Consider the following 23000-nt stretch of genomic DNA (forward strand, 5'->3'; position numbering starts at 1 on the left):
CACTCGTGTTTGGTTCTTCATTGGAAACTCTTTTGTGTGTTCACACTTTATTGGGCTCACTAATAAATGTCAGCTTCTGAGGGAGGAAGACCGCACTTTCTTTCTTCATCTACCCCTCAGTGCTTCCCACATGCAGGCTTCCCTGAAATGTTCTTGACTCACGAATTAATTTAAAGCCAGTCCAGAGTCTTTGGGAGCCTGTCAACTTGTCAATCCCGCAAGTCCTGCCTAACAGTGGCACAGAAAGACAACATGATCCAATCAATTTCCTTCTGATCAAGGGATGAGAACTAATTAAAATCAACTCAGCAAGTGTTGAGCAGGTACCATGGGATAAACACAGTGCCAAATATGGAAAAAAAAAAAATATTGGGCACAGCCCCTACCTTTAAACAGCCAACTGTTTAGGAGGAGAATTCATTTGCAACATGAAAGAATTAGGAAAAAGTTAGCCAAAAAAAAAAGAACATATTCATTAAAGTGCTAAATTGACTGGACTCCAGAGTTAGATGGGGAAAGGTAGTGAGTAGTGGGTTCCAAGATGAAAGAGAGATCAGAGAGGAAAGCCACAAAGAAGAGTCTCAGGCCGGGTGCTGTGGCTCATGCCTGTAATCCCAGCACTTTGGGAGGCCGAGGCAGGAAGATCATGAGGTCAGGAGATTGAGACCATCCTGGCTAACACAGTGAAACCCCATCTCTATCAAAAACACAAAAAATTAGCCAGGCGTGGTGGCGGGCGCCTGTAGTCCCAGCTACTCAGGAGGCTGAGGCAGGAGAATGGCGTGAACCCGGGAGGTGGAGCTTGCAGTGAGCTGAGATCGCGCCACTGCACTCCAGCCTGGGCGGCAGAGTGAGACTCCATGTTAAGAAAAAAAAAAAATAAGAGTCTCAGGGTGTGACGGGGACCTGGAAGAGCCAGAAATTTTTAGGGAAGAGGCCAGGATGGATGATGCTTTCTTGCAGAGGGTCAAGAGATATCTCAAAGCATGGGGTGATGGAAATGAAATTGAGTACTAGTTATTGACTAAGTGTGATGCAGATGCCAACGCACTTGCTACTCACAGCACCTGCAAGGTGTACTTTACCTTCGTATCACAGAGGCTGTGTCTCTAAGACAGGTTAAGTAAATTGCCCACTGCAAAGGCAGTGCCTAGCACTGTGCTTTGTCCATCATCTGGCCAGCAGGACCCCCAGGTGGCAGACTGAGCTGGGAGGGAGGGCACCTGACCTGGTGCAGTCTCCAGGTACCCAGGACTCACCCCTCTCTTCCTCTAGGATGTGGCTTAGAAGGGAAGAAGTGTTCAACTTAGGAAAGACACCTGTTCTAGGCTGCTTCTAAATGCCTCCTCATCATGCCTCCTGGTGCAAGGAATTCTTTTGCTGTTGTTGTTGGTTTTTTTTGAGATGGGGTCTCAATCTGTCGCCCAGGCTGGAGTGCAGTAGCACGATCTCAGCTCACTGCAACCTCCATCTCCCAGGCTCAAGCAATCCTCCCACCTCAGCCTCCCAAGTAGCTGGGACCACAGGCACATACCACCACACCTGGCTAATTGTTTGCATTTTTGGTAGAGATGGGGTTTCTCCATGTTGGCCAGGCTGGTCTTGAACTCCTGACCTCAAGTGATCCACTCACCTTGGCCTCCCAAAGTGCTGGGAGGCATGAGCCACCATGCTCGGCCTGGTGCTGGGAATTCTAAGACCATTTTCCATCATCAGAAATTCTAGAAAGAGGCAGGATAATCTGCGTTTATGAAAGCACTTCATGTGCACCCGTGTTCTGTTCATGGATGGTAGGTACTTTTGAGAAAATGTGTTAAGCTGCAAAGTTATGATTTGTATATATTTTTTCCCATTTGCTCGTTATATTTCAAAAAAGGTTTACTTTAAAAAGTGTTGCCGGGTGATGCTACGGTACACCACACTGGAGATCCACTGGTCTGCATAATCGTCATTTAAAAGGGAACAGATAAGAATAGTAATTGCTTCTATTTATGATGACCCTGTCCTAAATGCTTTATGGACATTAATGCACAACAACCCTAGGAGGTAGATGCTAATACAGTACCCAGGTTACAGATGTGAAAACCAAGCACAGAGAGGCCTGTTATTTGTCCGAAGTCACACAGCCAATGAGTGGTTGAGCCAGGATTCCAGCCTAGGCAGCCTGGCTCTTCCTAGAGTCAATACTCTCCACTGTGACAAGTAAGACATGGAACCGGGGCAATCTGAGGACTGGCTGTGTGGAGTGGCTGGCACGACTTCTCAATGGCTCTGACTGCTAAATTTCCCTCTCACCTGAGCTGCTTCCCCAGGCCCTTCTCCCTCTCTTCGAGGCACTCCAGCCTCAGGCACAGGACAGAGCCATCCCTGGAGAGCTGCCCCAGTGAAGCAGGAGGGAGCCAGATGCCCCGTGTCGGGGTTCCATGGGCACTTGATTCCAGCCATCACAGGTCTCTGAGTGTCCATTTTGAAGGAGCAGCTCGGTTCTTAGAAGGCCCGCACCTATGGGCGGCGCACACAACATCGTCCCTGCTTCTAGTGGAGGAGGGCTTAATGGGCCATCTCCAGCCCGTTTTAGGTTCCTTTCCCGGGACCAGCCCCAGACACCGGCGCACTGCCTGCTTTCTCCACATTATCCAACCTCGGGGAAGCAAAACCACCCACCACTTGGCGTAATTTTCTCCCCAGGCCTGGGTCGCAGCTTTATACAATGTTCCCGGCCTCTTTGCAGTTTGTCTCGTGGGCAGAGGTGGATTCACAGGGTAACTCAGGAAGCTTAAGTTCCAGAGCCCCTTCCAAGACCTTGTGCCTAATGGAGTATTCATAATTTTCTTTTTTCTTTTCTTTTCATTTCCTTTTCTTTTCTTTTTTATATTTTTCAGACAGAGCCTCACTTTGTTGCCCAGGCTGGAGCGCAATGGCACAATCTCAGCCCACTGCAACCTCTGCCTCCTGGGTTCAAGTGATTCTCCCGTCCCAGCCTCCCAAGTAGCTGGGATACAGGCATGTGTCACCACATCTGGCTAATTTTGTATTTTTAGTAGAGACAGGGTTTTACTATGTTGGCCAGGCTGGTCTCAAACTCCTGACCTCAAGTGATCCGCCTGCCTCGGCCTCCCAAAGTGCTGGGATTACAGGCGTGAGCCACTGTGCCTGGCCATGTATTCATAATTTTATACTCCTTTCCTAAAGAGCCATCCCCTAACTGTACAAGTTTCACACTCCATTAACCATGATCCTTAGTCAAGGGATTCTTCCGAGTGCTGTGTCTGAAAAAGAACCCTCCGGTGCGCCCCCTTAGTATGGCACGTGAGGCCTCTGTGACCTGGCCCGTAAGTACTGCTCTGTCTGGGACTGTGCCCTGTACTGGGTTCCCAAGCCTAGCTTTCCTGGGGTGAGACAGAAAGATCCAATTCTATGTTACTTTTGGCCTAGAATCACAGTAAGGCCTGCCTAGCCCTAGTTCCTAGAACCCAGCCAGGTGCATTGGCTAGAAAAAGGAAGGTCAGACACCCAGATTCTACTCTGTCTGCCCCAGCCCATGCCCTCCCCATAGCCTCCACCTCCGACCTTCCAGGCTTCCAGAACATACTAACTTTCTAAGGAAGCATCCCTGCCCACACCAGTGCATTAGGCTACAGAAGGCAAAGTAATTACCCTGCAACCGATTTAAACTTCCAGATTACACACAAACTGTAGGGAGCTGTAGAAAAAGGGACTGTACTGTCATTATCTGCACTATTAATTGTCGTGGAATCCTGTGATAAAGGTAAGAAGAAAATCATTTTTTTTCTTGCCCTGGACTTTGACCAGGAGAAGGGTAGAGAAATTCTTTTGAGTAACCATTCGTGAATTTCAACAGTTGTTCACTCTTGATTCTAAAAGTCTCTTTGCATGAATAATTTTCTCATCTTTATGCAGAATTTTTCCACATTTTTGTTGACTAAAATATTACTAATCTAATTTCCTATTAAAAAACTCATTTCCAGCATTGCAGAGCTGAAAGGTGCTACCAACCATTTAGTCTTCAATTTACATACAACAAATCCTGTAATCTGATGGGGGCTTTTACACAAGGGTGGCTGCAAGCAATTACATGGGCAAAGAAATATTTCAGTCCAGAGCTGTGCACTGTGTTAATTTCATCTGCTGAACTCCCATTGAGATTTCTCCTATTGTTAAATTGCCTATTGATGTGGATTTAGAAAGAAAAGTCCACCAAATACAACAATTCAATGTTATAATGCTATTTGTGCTCTAATATTTTTCTTTTAATTATAATTTGGGAAATTGGGGTTTATTAGAAAGAAAAGAAAGCATCCGACTGGAATAAATTATTCCATTTTCCCCCACTCAGCACCATGACAAAGTAGAACATTCTAAAGGTAAAGTATTGATGTGGAAAGGCCTGGCAAAAGTTCTGATGTCACAATAGGTTGAGCCAGGGCTCTGGAGTGGACTGAGCCTAGGGATGCCTGATGTGAAGGAAGCAGGGCATCTGGGCTGCTGGCCTGGGGGCACTGTGGTTATTAGGAAGGGTTCAAGAGGAGATTTCAGAAGCTAACTCTAGGTCATAGGGAAATAGAGCCTGGTCTTGAACTCCTGGCCTCAGATGGTTCAGGCTGAGGTATGGTTAGGCCGTTAGATCCCCAACTATTCATGTATCCATCCATCCATCCATCCATCCATCCATCCATCCATCCATCCATTTATCCATCCATCCATCCATCCATCCATGCATCCATCCATCCATCCATCCATTTATCCATCCATCCATCCATCCATCCATCCATCCATCCATCCATCCATCCATTTATCCATCCATCCATCCATCCATCCATCCATCCATCCATCCATCCATCCATCCATTGTTTATTGAATGTTAAGCATATATTTTGTCCCAAAGGAAGTGTCTAGTGTTTTAGAAGATTCAAACTAAATACTTTGAAATTCTTCTTTTTAACTTTTATTTTAAGTTCGGGGGTACATGTGAAGGTTTGTTATGCAGGCAAACTTGTGTCACGGGGATTTGTTATACAGATTATTTTGTCACCCAGGTATTAAGCCCAGTATGGAATAGTTATCTTTTCTGCTCCTCTCCCTCTTCCCAACCCCCTGCCTCCAGTGGACCCCAGTGTCTGTTCTTTCCTTCTTTGTGTTCATAAGTTCATACCATTTAACTCCCACTAATATGTGAGAACATGCAGTGTTTGATTTTCTGTTCTTGCATTATAACATTGTTTTATTTATTCATTCATTCAACAAATACTCGCTGAGCATTTATATGCCTCGCCCCATGGCGGTTCCAAGGATACATCTAAAAGATGAAGCCCTGTCCTTCATCTTTATCATGCCAATCAATCATTAGAGAACACTCTAATAAATGTTATTACAGAGAAACAGGTGAGCGTAGAGGAGGCCTAAGCAGAGTGAACACGTGAGAGAGAGAAGGAGCCGTGGCCAAGAACCCTTCCTTGGGAAGGTGACAGATGCTGAAGTTGAGTCTTAAGGATAAACAGGAGGCAGTTCCAGGAAGAGTGTGAAAGACGCATATGTTTAAAAACAGCTTTACTGAGGTACAACTAACGTATAATAAACTGCACAGGTTTGAAGGCTGTAATTGGTAAGTTGTGACATGTGACCTGTGAAATCACCATCGCAGTAAAGAAAATGAACACACCCCTCACCACCAAAGTTTCCTTGTGCTCCTTTGTAACGCTTCTTTGGCATTCACTCCATCCCCAGGCATCCACTGGTAAGTTCTCTGTCAATATAGATTAGCCTTCACCTTCTAGAACTTTATTATTTTTATTTTTTAAATTTCAACTTGTATTTTATTTTATTTTTTATTTTTTGCTATACTTTAAGTTCTGGGGTACATGTGCAGAACATGCAGGTTTGTTACATAGGTATACATGTGCCATGGTGGTTTGCTGCACCCATCAACTCATCATCTAGGTTTTAAACCCCACAGGCGTTAGGCATTTGTCCTAATGCTTTCCCTCCCCTTGCCTCCCAACCCCCAACGGGCCTCCAGTGTATGATGTTCCCTTCCCTGTGTCCATGTTAAGAACTTTATTTTTAAATTTAATTAAGTATTTTTATTTAAAGAGATGGGGGTCTTGCTATTGCCCAGGCTGGTCTTGAACTCCTGGCCTCAAGCAATCCTCCTGCCTCAGTCTCCTAAAGTGCTGGCATTGTAGGCATGAGCCACCACACCCAGCCCAATTCCTAGTACTTTACATAAGCAAAAGTATATAGTATGCACTTTTTTGGGGGATCTGGCTTTTTCCATTCAGCATAATTATTTTGAGATTCTTCCATATCATATCAATGGCTCTTTCCTTCCTTAGCTGTTATTCCACTGCATGGATATACCATAATTTATTTATTTATTCATTTTTTTTTGAGACAAGAGTCTCACTCTGTCAGCCAGGCTGGAGTGCAGTGGCTCAATATTGGCTCACTGCAACCTCCTCCTCCCTGGTTCAAGCGATTTTCCTACCTCAGCCTCCTAAGTAGCTGGGATTATAGGCACATGCCACCACACCTGGCTAATTTTTCTATTTTTAATAAAGACAGGGTTTTTCATCATGTCGGCCAGGCTGGTCTTGAACTCCTGACCTCAGGTGATCGGCCCACGTTGGCCTCCCAAAGTGCTGGGATTGCAGGCATAAGCCACCCTGCCCGGCCCCATAATTTATTTATCTACTGTTGGTGGACCTCTGGGAGGTTTCCAGGTTTGGGCTATTACAAATAAAGCTGCTACGAACATTCATGTACAAGCCTTTGTATGGAAGGAACTTTCTTTCCTTTGGGTAAATATCTAGGAGTAGAACAGCTGAGTCTCACGGTTGGTGTATGTTTACCTTTTTAAGAAATTGCCAAGCTGTTTCCAAAGCAGTTGTGCCACTTTACATCCCCACCAGCAGTGTATGGGAGTTCCAGTTCCACATCCTCATAGAAGGTGTATCTTTTAAATCTGACACTGAGAGTGAAGGAAGTCAAGGTTCTGAGAGCTCAGAGACTTGGTCATTCAGTTACAGAAGCTCCCAACATCCTCCATTTCTGGGGCTACCAGGTCACCTGCTTTTCTTTCAGCTCCATTTGGACAAGTTTAGAGTAAGAGCAGCCTCAGTGGTAGCTTGTGCTGTGAGGCCACACTGAGACCTCTGGTGACGATACGGCCTTCTAGCGTGGAGCCCAGATTGCAGCTTTTGTTGAACAATTCTTCCTGGGAAGGCGGTGAACTATAGACATTGCTCCTTTATCATTTTTTCCCACGAGAGATTTGAATTCCATCCACCTCACGGGACCCAAATCCTTCTCAAATGCGTGCATCTGGCAGGGAGGAGGATTGCGGAAAACAGCTCACACGATGTCCCAGAGCCTGCCTGGCAGGCATTTTCTCCTTTAGCCTCGCCAGACTCTTGCTTTGTCCTGAATCCAACGGCACCATCAGACTTCAGTGGCCGGGAGACCAGACAGGCAAATAAAGCCTCTCTCCTGCCATTTCCCTTTGATCAGCCTTCACTTCAGAACCTTTTCCACCTAATGTTTCCTGACACTCTCTATAGGCATCTGAAAATGTGGTGATGGAGAGAGTAACTGTGTATCCATGACATGCCTGCAAAACAGGGGTGATTATTCTGTTGAATCCCAACCCTCAGCCTCAGACCCAAACATCAGGAGCAGCGAACACCAAGGAAGATGAAGAAACGCTGCAGTGCCGGATGCATCTGTCCAGAAGAGACAGTGGCTGGGTTTGCCACTTGGCAGGGCTGCAGTTTTTCAGGCGCTGAACCTCAAACCGTGTTCCACTTCCTCTATTCACAACCACCCAGAACAACTTGTATTGCTGTCTTTGGTATTCTGTCCACAGTTCCCTGGCTTTCTTCTTCTAGGGGAATTATGGTTCGATTTGTGCTCTTGTGTTTGCACCTATGTGTCTCCAGAGATGAGGCTTAGTGGGAAATCTGCTAACAGAGAAAATCAGAAAAATCAGAAAATGGAAAGTCGATGTTTGCAATCACATATTCCCAGGGTGAGGGTTCCTTTTGAAATCTGGCATGTGGTTCCCACAGCCCAAGTTGGAGATGTTTGGGAAAGTAACTCAACCATCCCTTGGAGGAAGAATCAGGACTGTAACAGAAAGATGGCCTGCAATCCAGGGGTCAAGACCAGAACATGGAGGTGGGTGCAGGGATGTCAAGGGATGACATAGTCCTGCTGATGTTGCTGCCAATAAGCATCATTTTCTAAATTTTATTAAGCTTTTCATCAAGTTTCCCATGCCTTCTATGGGGTCTCATCCTCCTGGGAAATTTTCCTGTATTTCTTCATATCTAGACACGGTGCGGAAGGGAAGGGATTGGTGGGAATCACAGTGGCAGAATGTCCCATGGTGGCTCTTGAGAAGACCACAGTGATGTCCTTGTGCAAACCCCTGATCTCCAGATCTGCATGCTCAATCCCAGGGACAGTCTTCCTTATATTCTTCAGCTGGTTGTTTCACAAACAGTAAGCTTAAGACTTGGCTATAAATAACTCCAGGATAAAAGCGAATCCACTCTTGAAGGAAAATAGGCCACTTGTGGGTCTTCCTAACGAAACCCACTGCTTGCGTGGAAGGAAGACCTTGAAGACTAGCCTTGGCAGTGGCAGCATCATGTATCAAGAATATGGCGTGTTTCAAGCTGCTGTTTGGAAGGGGGCCGCCATGTTGTCCACCTGGTCTGTACCTTTTAGTTCCTGCTTCTTTGGAACATGGGCTGGTCATGACTCTACCTCAGAGCGCCTTTCATCCCTTCAATAAACGTGCAGCGCTTTCTGTGTTCTGGGAGCATTTTCTTTACTCCCTTTCAGATGCAATTCTTGATGCTCACTTGATTCAGTTTCACAGTTCAGATTTCTCACAAAGAGAATCTGATGAGCACATCTTATATTTTTCCGTGCAGGTGCCATTGATCAGTAGAGAGACTGGCTTGCCTGTGGATCAGTTGTCCACATATAGTCCAATGTGACCTGGCTGAGAAGAGGGACTGTGTTACTTAAAATGTCATCATTTAAGGACTTCCCTTCACTGCAACGTCTGCTCACTGCAACCTCTGCTTCCCTGGTTCAAGTGATTCTCCTGCCTCTGCCTCCCAAGTAGCTGGGATTATAGGCATGTGCCACCAGGTCTGGCTAAGTTTTATATTTTGAGTTGGGATTTTAAAAGGCAGCCTAACAGAGAGAGATGTAAAACATCAGAGGTGAAAATGTAAGCAGCCAGCATGTATAGAGCTCCTCTTAAGGGAAGAGAGCAAGACATTTTGTTTCCTCCAACACCCGACACTGGGGCTTGGTGGGTGGGAGAGGCGCTGCCTGGGAAGGGGTCCTCACTTGGAGGCTTTGGTCCCTTCCCCAGCTTGTGAGCTCGCGCAACCACCTGCTGAACTTCTCCGACAGCCCCTGCAGCCCTGGATTCCGCACTTTCATCCTCATTTTCTCCTAGATTCTAAACTCTCAGAGGCCAAGGGCACCACTGTGGCCCCTGCAGCACACTCTTCCTGTGCTGTGTGTGAAGCGAATTGAATGTTCCCCCCACCCCCATTAGGCATTGTGTTACACGTAAGAGTTAAGCAGTGAATAAAGCAAAGTCTTGTCCCCACAAAGCAGAAATTCTGGGCATTTTTAATATATAACATGGTCTGTGCTACTACTACTACAGTGAATGAAAGTCACAAGAATACACACAGGTTGTGACAGCATTTGGGAGAGACGTCTTACCAAACTTGGGGTTCAGGGAAGAGTCCTAGAGCGAAGGCATCTGTCTCATTCTGCACCCCACACCCTGAGCTAAGAGTGGCAGATGGGAGAAGGGAAATGGTGACTCAACTCAGTCGTTCCCTCCCCTCAGAGGCCACCCCGAGCCTCCACAGGCCCTCGTGCACAGAACCCGGTTCTGCAATGTCTGTCCTTCCAGACAGAGTCATTCCCAAATGTAGCTCCAGCAACTTTCTCCTGGGTTAAGGAAGGCTGCCAGCTCTTACGGGAGGAATCCAGGCTATTTAAAGAGCAGAGCTCCAAGGACATCCTGTGATACCCCCTGAAATGATGTGGAGCAGCACAGGAGGGAGGTGCCTCCAAAAGAGGGAGCGTACAGGGTGGCCGGGGTAGGTGCCGGGACAAGTTGGGCCTCGCAGATTGCACCGCAGCAGTGAATGTACCGCGGGTGCTTCTGGGATGGCTCCTTCTGGGCCTCCCACACCCCGACCTGGTCACTTACAGGCCCAGCACTGGGGCTGGGGCCTCACTTGGCACCCACGCACCACGCGGTGCCAGCGATGCTGTTGTGGCCGAGGAGGAGAATCCCGTGGGAGTGTTGGCTGTGGAGGCCTCTTTGAGTCAAGGGCAGAGCATGTGTTTGGCCGGAAGTCCTGATTCAGAACTTGGAATCGGGATTTTCTGCTAATCTGGTGTTTTTCCTCTGACAGCACAACAATATTGTTTTGGTTGCTAAGAAACCTTCTTTTAATTGAACATTGGGTCGAGTGGCTATAGTACGATAATATACCATGCAGATGTCAAGAGAATAGCACAGCGCCCAAGTGACAATCAGGCCACTTCTCACAACAGGCAAGTCATAATACACAAGTGTCTTTCCAGATTTTCCTCACAGGGTGTGGAGGCGTTGATTTGTGGTTGCAGACACAAGATTCTCTCTCCCCAGTCTGTGATATGGCCCTACAGTGGGTTATCTGTGCCTATAACCAAGCTCAGCTTTGTTTTATAGGCTGACATTTTGTGGGCTATTAGTCTGAATGAACCAGTATTCTAATGATCAGATCATTATAATGGTGCATTAGTTTGATGGAGGGTAATGAAATATTGTTACTTCAATAGGGCTGGATGTCTATTACGGATCTTATCTCATAATCCCTGTTTAACAGAGGCATCCTTGGTTTCTTTTGCAGTACAGAGCGAATACCTGATTGAAGAACTCTTTGGAGAAAGGACTATAGTGTCATTTTAAAAGCTAAGAGTAAAGTTTAATATTCCTAATAGTAATTGCTTTCTATTTTGCTTTTCACAACTGAGAGACATTGTTTGGCTAAATCTCTAGGGGGCGATTGAGAGAGGCAGGCACATAATCCCAGCTCCGAATGCCCTGATAAAATTAATGTGTTCTTTTACTTTAGAGACAGAGAAGGTTCATGCATTGTTTGCTAGGCAATTTTCTAGCATGTAGCTGCAAGATTGGGTTCATATCTATTTGCTGAGGAATCAGATGTAAGCATAGGTTGAGTTGAGGCTGTCGATTAGTATCAGACCTCAAGTAGATGTTTTGTTTTTCACCTTGAGGGGCTGATTTCAGTGTTAAAAGTGTGGCCTGAGTAAAAGAAAAGCAGTTCAAAAATTGGCTTTTAAAAATCTTTTAGTGGATAGAATTACAGTTGTATTTTTACAAGACGGGAGTTATACCCCCCTCTGCCTCCTTGCAAACACGTGCCACAGGTTGTATTCCACCTGCAGTGGCCAGGGCTCTTTGATTGCAAGCAACAGCCACACTGCTTCCCCTAATTTGAAAGGAGTTATTTAAATGATATTGGGTGGCTCACATATCTAAAAAAAAAAGAAAAAAAATTGCACAACCAGGGATCTGGAAGGACGTGTACAAGGGATCCTAAAGGACAGCTGAGTCTGAATACTGTATCTTTCATCATTTCCTCTATTTTTATTACTTTGAGATTCAAATATCAGGAGAAAGGAATTCATTCAATTACTGTAACTGCAGCTCTACAATTTTTATGTAAAAGGGACTTATGGAAGCAATTTGGTCAGAATGGGCAATGGCAAAACGTGGAAGGGGGATGATGGAAATTTTTTTTTTTTTTTTTTTAAGACAGGGTCTCGCTGTGTCACCCAGGCTGGAGTGCAGTGGCATGATCTTGGCTCACTGCAACCTCTGCCTCCCGGGCTCAAGTGATCCTCCCACCTCAGCCTCCCAAGTAGCTGGGACTACAGGTGTGTGCTACCATGCCCAGCTAATTTTTGTGTTTTTAGTAGAGACAGGGTTTTGCTATGTCATTCAGGCTGGTCTCAAACTCCTGAACTTGAGCAATCTGCCCGTCTTGGCCTCCCAAAGTGCTGGGATTACAGGCATGAGCCACCACGCCCAACCAGATGCAAGAGTTTTGAGTGGCTTGTGACACTTGACATCCCTTCTTAGTGCCAAGACCACAGGCCCACCCCTTGGCTAATGATAGTTTAGCACACCTTGACTGGAAGTTCCTTCAAGATTGGGTGAAGAAAAACAATTATTTCGATGCCATCTTTGTTAAGTATGTAGATAAATTCTCGTGACATAAGGCTCTAGGCAGTTCCCAAGACCTCAGTGTAGGCTGCTCTTGCAGAACAATGCCTGCCAACCCCAATGGTAGGCACCCCTCATTGTCTGCTAACATCTATTTCCAACCTGCTTCTTTGCTGGCAGAAGCCACTTCTCACAAAGACTTGAAAACATGCCCTGCCTATTTATTTTGGCATTCCCTCCTGCAGTGGTCATATGACTCAATTTGGGCTAATTAGATACAAGAGAAAGTATGAGAAAGGCTTTCCTCTTTAATATAGATATGGCACTATAGACTGTGGCAGCCATTTGGGACAGTTTGGAGAAGGCAGAAGGGCGAGGTCAGTAAACTAAGCATGGATGCGATGGATGACTTATTGTCCTGCTGAATTAACCAAACCTGAAATAAACTATCTCTAGGCCTCTTGCTAAGGGAAATAATAAATGTCCTTCACCTTTAAGCTGCTTGTCTTTGTCTATTCTAAGTCTGGGTTGATATAACAAAAATACCATGGACTAGGTGGCTTATACAACACACAGAAATTTAGTTCTCACAGTTCTGGAAACTGGGAAGTCCAAGATCGAGGCGCCTGCAGATGTGGCTTCTGGTGAGGGCAGGCTTCCTGGTTCATAGATGGCCATTTCTGTGTCCTCAAGTGGTGTGAGGGGTAAGGGAGCTCTCTGAGGCCTCTGTTATAAGGCCACTAATCCCATTCACAAAGGCTCCACCCTCATGACCTAATCACCTCCTAAGCCTCCACCTCCAATACCATGATATTGGGGATTAGGATTTAATGTATGAATTTTAGGGGGAACAAACACAGTTTATAGCACCATTTTATTTTATTATTTATTTATTTTTAGAGACAGAGTCTTGCTCTGTCACCCAGGCTAGAGTGCAGTGGTGCAATCATGGCTCACTGCAGCCTTGACTTCCTGGGCTCAAGCAATCCTCCCACCTCAGCCTCTTGAGTAGCTGGGACTATATAAGTGCACACCACTGCATCTGGCTAATTTTTAAAAACATTTTTGTAGAGATGGGGGTCTCACTACATTGCCCAGGCTGGTCTCGAACTCCTAGCCTCAAGGGATCCTCCTACCTTGGCCTCCCAAAGGGTTGGGAACTACAGGCAGGATCCACTGAGCTAGGTCTCTAGCACCATTTTAATAGAGACTAGTATCATGAGCAGCTGCAGCTTCTCAATTCACACACAGAGGAAACGTTCAGCTGCCCTCAGGAGGACCCATCCCCACAACAGTCAACTACAGGAGGGCCACTGATGGAGAATTCTCCATGGGTGCCCCCAAGAGCAGGAGCTGGTATAGTCAGCAGCTTTCCTGACTCCAGGACCTCCTTCTGACTCTTCCTGAGCAATAGGGAGCTCCTTGCTGTCTCCCTCCTTTGTCTCAGCCCTGTTTGAGGCATGGAATCTCATGGGGAAAGAGGTTGATGGAGCTTCTCATGGGAGGAGACACTGTGGGCTCACCCCTCTGGGAGGACCTGGCTCCTCACCATCCCAGAGGGGATGGAGGGAGCCTACTCTTGTGGCCTTGCCATTCTTCAGCGTTCTCCTCACTCTTGGCCACAACTGAAGCCAAGAGACATCCGCCCATATGCTGACCCCCACCCGGCTCTCTACACCCGTCCTGACTCCAGGCTGGAGGGGTTTAAGAACTTGGCACCAAATCCCTTTTGCTGCTCATGCAGCTTTGCCATCAGGCCCTAGCTGGTCCTCATAATTGTGCTTTTATTTGTTCCTGGAACCCGGTTCTGGTTTTGTGTACACACTTTGGAACCTGGATGTTGTCATTTCCCTGGACAAAGTTCCATCTGGACAACATGACCAGCAGCGCAGGTCCCTGGGAGGCTGGAGGGAGAGCCCTGACTTGCACGCGGGGTGGTGGTTCAAACCTCACTCTTTACTGGCCTTCCTTTCCAGCATCTGCAGCTGCTTCCCTGCCTGGGCCTCTGAACGTCCTGTTCCTGTGCCTCTTTTTGTCCATAGTGTGAGTGAGGATTGCTGGGCTCACAGAGACCCAAATACATGGCATAAAAAGAGGAAGTGTTCATTTGCTCCCATTAAAGAAAGCTTGAAGGTGAGCCGTCCAGTATAGCCATGTTGATTTCACAGAGTCATTGAGGACCCCAACTCCTCCTATCTCTAGGATGTTTCTGGTATCTTCAGTATGATGGCGGCAGGAACTGCAGCTATGAGGTCCATATTCTACACAAGAAAAAAGGGAATAGCAGCCGTAGAGGAGCTTTCTTAGACATCCCATTCAACGATTTGCACATACATCTCATTGCCCACTCCTATCCGCAGAAGCAGGGAGAAGTGCAAGCTTTCTCCTGGGCGCATGGCCACACTGAATGGCATGTTGCAGTCACGGAGGAAGCAGGGAAGACTGGATGCTGGCTAAGTACCCAGCAGTCTCTGTGACGTCTTGCTCTTCTCATCTGCTGAGAATGATGCTGGTGGCTGGCTGGAGAGCCACCTTGCTGTGAACTCGGCCTTGCGCTAGCCTGCCTTCCTTCCTCCCCACCTGTCCAGCTGGTGAGGTGTCCCTGAGCCTGCTCCACTTGTGTGAAAAGACCTAGTTCCAGGGCCTGCTCCCCTCCTAAGCTCCCTCTCCAATAATAGCTCACTGGGCTACCCCCTAAGCTGTTTGACCAAGACAGAGCTGGAAGCATCTCTGACGACAACGATGCACAGACAGCGGTGGGATATATTTCTGGTTATACTTGTGAGAGTGACATTTAACTCCACACAGGATGGCCTTGCTTGACCTCATTAGAAACGGCAAGTGGGTCGTCACTGTTTAGGCCCTTGGAAAGAATCATGCAAGGGTTCGGAAATGAAAAAAGATCTTCACACAGTCAAGCTCGGAAAGAAAACTGATGAAAGACACATCTTTGTGACCACATCTCTGTTTCCACCAAGCTGCAGATATTTCTCCTTGAAGATTCATCACATATTTATCATATTTTACCTTCCTTTTTTGAGAGAATTGAGATTGTGTTTACAAGTTTGCCAAGTCGTGTATTACATCATTGGGCTGGGAAATATGGCCCTGCCTCAAAAAGAGTGAATTAATTTTCTTCTTTCTTTCTTTTCCTCCTTCCTTCCTTCTTCTTTTCTTTCTTCTTTCTTTCTTTCTTTCTCTTTCTTTCTTTTTCTTTCTTTCTTTCTTTCTCTCTTTCTTTCTTCTTTCTTTTCTTCTTTCTCTTTCTTTCTTTCTTTTTCTTTCTTTCTCTTTCTTTCTTTCTTTCTCTTTCTTTCTTCTTTCTTTCTTTTCTTCTTCTTTCTCTTTCTTTCTTTCTTTCTTTCTTTCTTTCTTTCTTTCTTTCTTTCTTTCTTTCTCTCTTTGTTTCTCTCCTTCCTTCCTTCCTTCCTTCCTTCCTTCCTTCCTTCCTTCCTTCCTTCCTTCCTTCCTTCCTTCCTTCCTTCCTTCCTTCCTTCCTTTTCTTTCTTTCATCTTTTTCTCTTTCATCTTATTCTGTCACCTAGGCTGGGGTGCTGTGACACAATCATGGCTCACCGCAGCCTTGACTTCCCAGGCTCAGGTGATCCTCCTACCTCAGCCTCCTGAGTAGCTGTGACTACAGATGTATGCCACCATAGCTGGATAATTTTGGTATTTTTTTGTAGAGACAGAGTTTCCCCATGATGCCCAGGCTGGTCTTGAACTCCCGGGCTCAAGTGATCTACCTGCCTAAGCCTCCCAAAAGTACTGGGATTGCAGCAATGAGCCAGCTGAGAATAAGTTAATTTTATTATTATTATTATTATACTTTAAATTCTGGGTTACATGTGCAGAACGTGCAGTTTTGTTACATAGGTATACACGTCCCATGGTGGTTTGCTACACCCATCAACCCGTCACCTACATTAGGTATTTCTCCTAATGTTATCCCTCCCCTAGCTCCCTACCTCCCACAGGCCCCAGTGTGTGATGTTCCCCTCCCTGTGTTCATGTGTTCTTATTGTTCAGCTCCCACTTATGAATGAGAACATGCAGTGTTTGGTTTTCTGATCTTGTGATAGTTTGTTGAGAAGGACGGTTTCCAGCTTCATCCATGTCCCTGCAAAGGACATGAACTCATCCTTTTTTTGACTGCATAGTATTCCATGGTGTATATGTGCCACATTTTCTTTATTCAGTCTATCATTGATGGACATTTGGGTTGGTTCCAAGTCTTTGCTATTGTGAATAGTGCCACAATAAACATACATGTGCATGTGTCTTTATCATAGAATGATTTATAATCCTTTGGGTATATGCCCAGTAATGAGATTGCTGGGTCAAATGGTATTTCTAGTTCTACATCCTTGAGGAATCATCATACTGTCTTCCACAATGGTTGAACTAATTTGCACTCCCACCAACAGTGCAAAAGCATTACTATTTCTCCACAACTTCTCCAACATCTGTTGTTTCCTGACTTTTTAAATGATCCCCATTCTAACTGGAGTGAGATGGTATCTCATTGTGGTTTTGCTTTGCATTCAATAACCAGTGATGATGGGCATTTTTTCGTATATCTGTTGGCTGTGTAAATGTCTTCTTTTGAGAAGTGTCTGTTCATATCCTTTGCCCATTTTTTGATGGTTTTTTTTTTTTTTTTTTTTTTTGTAAATTTAAGTTCTTTGTAGATTCTGGATATTAGCCCTTTGTCAGATGGATAGATTGCAAAAATTTTCTCCCATTCTGTAGGTTGCCTGTTCACTCTGATGATAGTTTCTTTTACTGTGCAGAAGCTCTTTAGTTTAATTAGATCCCATTTGTCAATTTTGGCTTTTGTTGCCATCGCTTTTGGTGTTTTGGACATGAAGTCTTTGGCCATGCCTATGTCCTGAATGGTATTACCCAGGTTTTCTTCTAGGATTTTTATGGTCCTAGGTCTTACATTTCAGTCTTTGACTGATCTTCAGTTGATTTTTGTATAAGGTGTAAGGAAGGGGTCCAGTTTCAGTTTTCTGCATATGGCTAGCCAGTTTTCCCAACACCATTTATTAAATAGGGGATTTTGTCCCCATTGCTTGTGTGTATCAGGTTTGTCAAAGATCAGATGGTGGTAGATGTGTGGTGTTACTTCTGAGTCCTCTGTTCTGTTCCATTGGTCTATATATCTGTTTGATACCAGTACCATTCTATTTTGGTTAACTGTAGCCTTGTAGTAAAGTTTGAAATCATGTAGCATGATGCCTCTGGCTTTGTTCTTCTTACCCAGGATTGTCTTGGATATGTGGGCTCTTTTTTGGTTCTATATGAAGTTTAAAGTAATTTTTTCCAATTCTGTGAAGAAAGTCAGTGAATCTATAAATTACTTTGGGCAGTAAGGCCATTTTCATGATATTGATTCTTCCTATCCATGAGCATGGAATGTTTTTTCATTTGTTTGTGTCCTGTCTTATTTCCTTGAGCAGTGGTTTGTAGTTCTCCTTCAAGAGGTCCTTCACATCCCTTGTAAACTGTATTCCTAGGTATTTTATCCTCTTTGTAGCAATTGTGAATAGGAGTTCACTGATGACTTGGCTCTCTGTTTGTCTGTTATTGGTGTATAGGAATGCTTGTGATTTTTGCACATTGATTTTGTATCCCGAGACTTTGCTGAAGTTGCCTATCAGCTTAAGGAGATTTTTGGCTGAGATGATGAGGTTTTCTAAATATACAATCATGTCACCTGCAAACAGAGACAATTTGACTTCCTCTCTTCCTATTTGAATACCTTTATTGTTTTCTCTTGCCGGATTGCCCTGACCAGAACTTCCAATACTATGTTGAATAGGAGTGGTGAGAGAGGGCATCCTTGTCTTCTGCCAATTTTCAAAGGGAATGCTTCCAGTTTTTGCCCATTCAGTATTATATTGGCTATGGGTTTGTCACAAATAGCTCTTATTGTTTTGAGATCCATTCCATCGATACCTAGTTTATTGAGAATTTTTAGCATGAAAGGCTGTTGAATTTTGTTGAAGGCCTTTTCTGCATCTATTGAGATAATCAAGTGGTTTTTGTCATTGGTTCTGTTATGTGATGGATTACACTTATTGATTTGTGTATGTTGATCCAGTCTTGCATCCCAGAGATGAAGCTGACTTGATCGTGGTGGATAAACTTTTTGATGTGTTGCTGGATTCAGCTTGCCAGTATTTTATTGAGGATTTTCACATTGATGTTCATCAGGGATATTGGCCTAAAATTCTCTTTTTTTGTTGTGTCTGCCAGGCTTTGGTATCAGGATGATGCTGGCCTGATAAAATGAGTTAGGGAGGAGTCCCTCTTTTTCTATTATTGGAATAATTTCAGAAGGAATGGTACCAGCTTCTCTTTGTACCTCTGGTAGAATTCGGCTGTGAATTGTCTGGTCCTGGACTCTTTTTGGTTGGTAGGCTGTTAATTATTGCCTCAATTTCAGAACCTGTTATTGGTCTATTCAGAGATTCAGCTTCTTGCTGGTTTAGTCTTGGGAGGGTGTATGTGTCCAGGAATTCATCCATTTCTTCTGGATTTTCTAGTTTATTTGCATAGAGGTGTTTATAGTATTCTCTGATGGTAGTTTGTATTTCTGTGGGATCGGTGGTGATATCCCCTTTATTATTTTTTATTGTTTCTATTTGATTCTTCTCTCTTTTCTTCTTTATTAGTCTTGTTAGTGGTCTATTTTGTTGATCTCTTCAAAAATCCAGCTCCTGGATTCATTGATTTTTTTGAAGGGTTTTTTTGTGTCTCTATCTCCTTCAGTTCTGCTCTGATCTTACTTTTTTCTTGCCTTCTGCTAGCTTTTAAATTTGTTTGCTCGTTTCTCTAGTTCTTTTAATTGTGATGTTAGGGTGTCGATTTTGGATCTTTCCTGTTTTCTCTTGTGGGCATTTAGTGCTATACATTTCCCTCTGCACAATGCTTTAAATGTGTCCCAGAGATTCTGGTACATTTTGTCTTTTTTCTCATTGGTTTCAAAGAACACCTTTATTTCTTCCTTCGTTTCGTTATTTACCCAGTAGTCATTCAGGGGCAGGTTGTTCAGTTTCCATGTAGTTGTGTGGTTTTGAGTGAGTTTCTTAATCCTGAGTTCTAATTTAATTGCACTGTGGTCTGAGAGACTGTTTGTTGTGATTTCTGTTCTTTTACATGTGCTGAGGAGTGTTTTACTTCCAACTATGGAGTCAATTTTAGGATAAGTGTGATGTGGTGCTGAGAAGAATGTATATTCTGTTGATTTGGGGTGGAGAGTTCTGTAGATGTCTATTAGGTCGCTTGGTCCAGATCTGAGTTCTAGTCCTGGGTATCCTTGTTAATATTCTATCTCATTCATCTTTCTAATATTGACAGTGGGGTGTTAAAGTCTCCCATTATTATTGTGTGTGAGTGTAAGTCTCTTTGTAGGTCTCTAAGAACTTGCTTTATGAATCTGGGTGCTCCTATATTGGGTGCATATATACTTAGGATAGTTAACTCTTCTTATTGAATTGATCCCTTTGCCATTATGTAATGGTCTTATCTCTTTTGATCTTTGTTGGTTTAAAGTCTGTTTTATCAGAGACCAGGATTGCAACCCTTGCTTTTTTTTTTTTTTTTTTTTTTTTTTTTTTTTTTTTTGCTTTCCATTTTCTTGGTAGATCTTCCTCCGTCCCTTTATTTTATTTATTTATAAGAATTTCATATCCAGCCAAACTAAGCTTCACAAGTGAAGGAGAAATGAAATCCTTTACAGACAAGCAAATGCTGAGGGATTTTGTCACCACCAGGCCTGCCTTACAAGAGCTCCTGAAGTAAGCACTAAACATGGAAAGGAAAACCGGTACCAACCACTGCAAAAATATGCCAAATTGTAAAGACCATTGATCCTATGAAGAAACTGCATCAATTAACAGGCAAAATAACCAGCTAGCATCATAATGACAGGATCAAATTCACATATAACAATATTAGCCTTAAATGTAAATAGGCTAAATGCCCCAATTAAAAGACACAGACTGGGAAATTGGATAAAGAATCAAGACCCATCAGTGTGCTGTATTCAGGAGATCCATCTCATGTTCAAAGACACACATAGACTCAAAATAAAGGGATGGAGGAAGATCTACCAAGCAAATGGAAAGCAAAAAAGCAGGGGTTGCAATCCTGGTCTCTGATAAAGATCAGGCCAGGTACTAAGTCTTGAAAAAACCAATCCTAAATCACAGCCCAGAAAACTAGATGGCAGAATGACACCTGGTGAGACGTCTGCTGTGCCACAATGCTGCAGCAGGTCCTGGTACAGAATCATCACCATGGGTGGCATTTTGGGTAGCCCATTCGCCCCCAGGGAAGGAAGAGACCATGTATTAGTCTGTTTTCATGCTGCAGATAAAGACATACTCAAGACTTGGTAACTTATAAAGAAAAGAAAGATTTCATGAGAAACCTTAAAGAAATAGGGTGTCATGGACTCACAGCTCCATGTGGCTGGGGAGGCCTCACAATCATGGCAGAAGGTGAAAGCCACATCTTACATGGTGGAGGGCAAGAGAGAATGACAGCCAAGCAGAAAGGGAAACCTCTTATACAAACCATCAGATTGTGTGACACTTATTTGCTACGATGAGAACAGTATGATGGAACCACCCCCATGATTCAATTACCTCCCAGGGGGTCCCTCCCACAACACGTGGGAATTGTGGGAGCTACAAGTCAAGATGAGGTTTGGGTGGGGACACAGCCAAACTATATCAGACCACTCATAGTTTTGACTTTTTCATTATGGAATTGGTCCCCTTACAAAGCTGTGATTCGTACTACTCAAGTGTTAAAGCCAGACCAGGTATCCAGCCTGGATATCATACATGATGTAGGGGAAAGCCATCCTGGGAGGAGGGATGGATTTGACTTCAAAAGTCAATTTAACTTCTGTGAAACTTTGAGTTGATAAAATAAGGTGCCACTGGACTTGTAAAATGTACAATACAACACCATTTATATATCATAAAAATATCAGTGCACCAAACAACAATATGTATTTTGTGAGACTATATACACATTACACACAATATCATGGGTTTTAATGAGGAATAGGGAATGAAAATGATGTATGAGGATAAAAGAAAATAAATTAATAAGTTCAGACAGGGAGAGGAAATGACAAGATTCAAATACATATGTTTTTGCTACTCTTATATAAAGAACATGAAATAGTGGAGTGCCAGTTTCTGATTTAGTTGGTAGGATCAGTTCCTCTGCAGTCAGCAGTGAGAATCTTATTTTTAAGCCCTCCTTGTTTTGAAGAATACTAGACTTGGGTAGTAAATGTTTCTTTTATACTGTCCCATTATTATTTATGAAAGCAATCAAAATAGAAGCATTGCTCCTGATCCTGCCGTATTCTATTGGATCTCATCCTGAGAACTCTATAACTTATGTCACTCTAGCCATAGTTTGTTTCAGCTTGCTATTCATGATCATATCGAAGAGAAAATATAGTTGATCTAAAAATTTGTTTTAGCAGGTTTTTCTGGGGCAATTTTCTTAAGTGGTTTTTTACAGTTACCTATATCATCATGGAAATGTAATAAGCCCTAATGGTTTGTGTGTGTATCATTACACAATGTATTAATCTTAAAATGAGTAGGAAACTTCTCTCTCTCTCTCTCTCTTTGCAATGAGATTAACTCTTTTCTTCCACAAGTAAAAAGGTGGGTTATAAAACTTCTATAATGAGGCACCTCAGCTAACCAAGCTTTACTTTATTTAAAAGGAACTGTGATATTGTCCCTGTGTGAACTCAACAAGATCAATCACTTCCTTGGCTCTTTATTCTTTCTTGTATCTCAGCTCACTCATATGGGATCACTTTCCTTTTGTCTAAAGGGCATCCTTTAAAACATTTTACCGAAAGTGTGATCCATGGAATGGTCGTCAGTTTGCGAACTGTTACCAGTTCACCATAAGTACAGAAAATGAGAGTCTAATTTGCATACCAATTTAACATTGCTGCAATATTCAAGTGCACAATCAGTTTACTTGTTGAACAAGGTATAAACCAAAAATTCAAGTCTATAACAGATCAGAAATTCAAAAAAATATAAAACCCACAAAACCTGGTCCTTCTCCTAGTATGCTGTTGACTCATTTTTATTTTTTCCTTTACCCATATATTTGGAAGATTATTGTAGTAGCTGTAGAATTCTACATTGAAGGTAATTTTTTTCAGTACGTGAAAGATGTTTTTCCATTGGCTTTCAGCTTTTAGTGTTACTTTTGAGAAATCAGCAGTCAGTCTTTTGTTCTCTTATTGTTTTAGATTTTTCTCTTTGCCTTTAGTTTTCCATAGTTTCACTATGATGTATGGATGTGTGAGGTTTTTTTTTTTTTTTAAATACTTTAAGTTCTGGGGTACATGTGTAGAATGTGCAGGTTTGTTACATAGGTATACACGTCCCATGGTGGTTTGCTGCACTCTTCAACCCATCATCTACATTAGGTATTTCTCCTAATGCTATCCCTCCCCTAGCCCACCACCCCCCAACAGGCCCCAGTGTGTGATGTTCCCCTCCCTGTGTCCATGTGTTCTCATTGTCCAACTCCCACTTATGAGTAAGAACATGTGGTGTTTGGTTTTCTGTTCTTGTGTTAGTTTGCTAAGAATGATGGTTTCCAACTTCATCCATGTCCCTGCAAAGGATGTGAA

At 43.7% G+C, this 23000-nt stretch overlaps 1 long non-coding RNA gene across 1 annotated transcript; it reads left to right on the forward strand.

Annotated features, from left to right (window-relative positions):
• Positions 1 to 4470: 4470 nt before the first annotated feature.
• Positions 4471 to 7226, forward strand: LOC139356378 (uncharacterized). Its single transcript, XR_011608148.1, has 3 exons — positions 4471 to 4627; positions 5606 to 5755; positions 7102 to 7226. It is a non-coding gene; the product is annotated as an uncharacterized lncRNA (long non-coding RNA).
• The last annotated feature ends 15774 nt before the right edge of the window (positions 7227 to 23000 follow it).

Source organism: Macaca nemestrina, chromosome 9, assembly GCF_043159975.1.
Source record: "Macaca nemestrina isolate mMacNem1 chromosome 9, mMacNem.hap1, whole genome shotgun sequence".
In the NCBI taxonomy this organism is placed as follows: domain Eukaryota; kingdom Metazoa; phylum Chordata; class Mammalia; order Primates; family Cercopithecidae; genus Macaca; species Macaca nemestrina.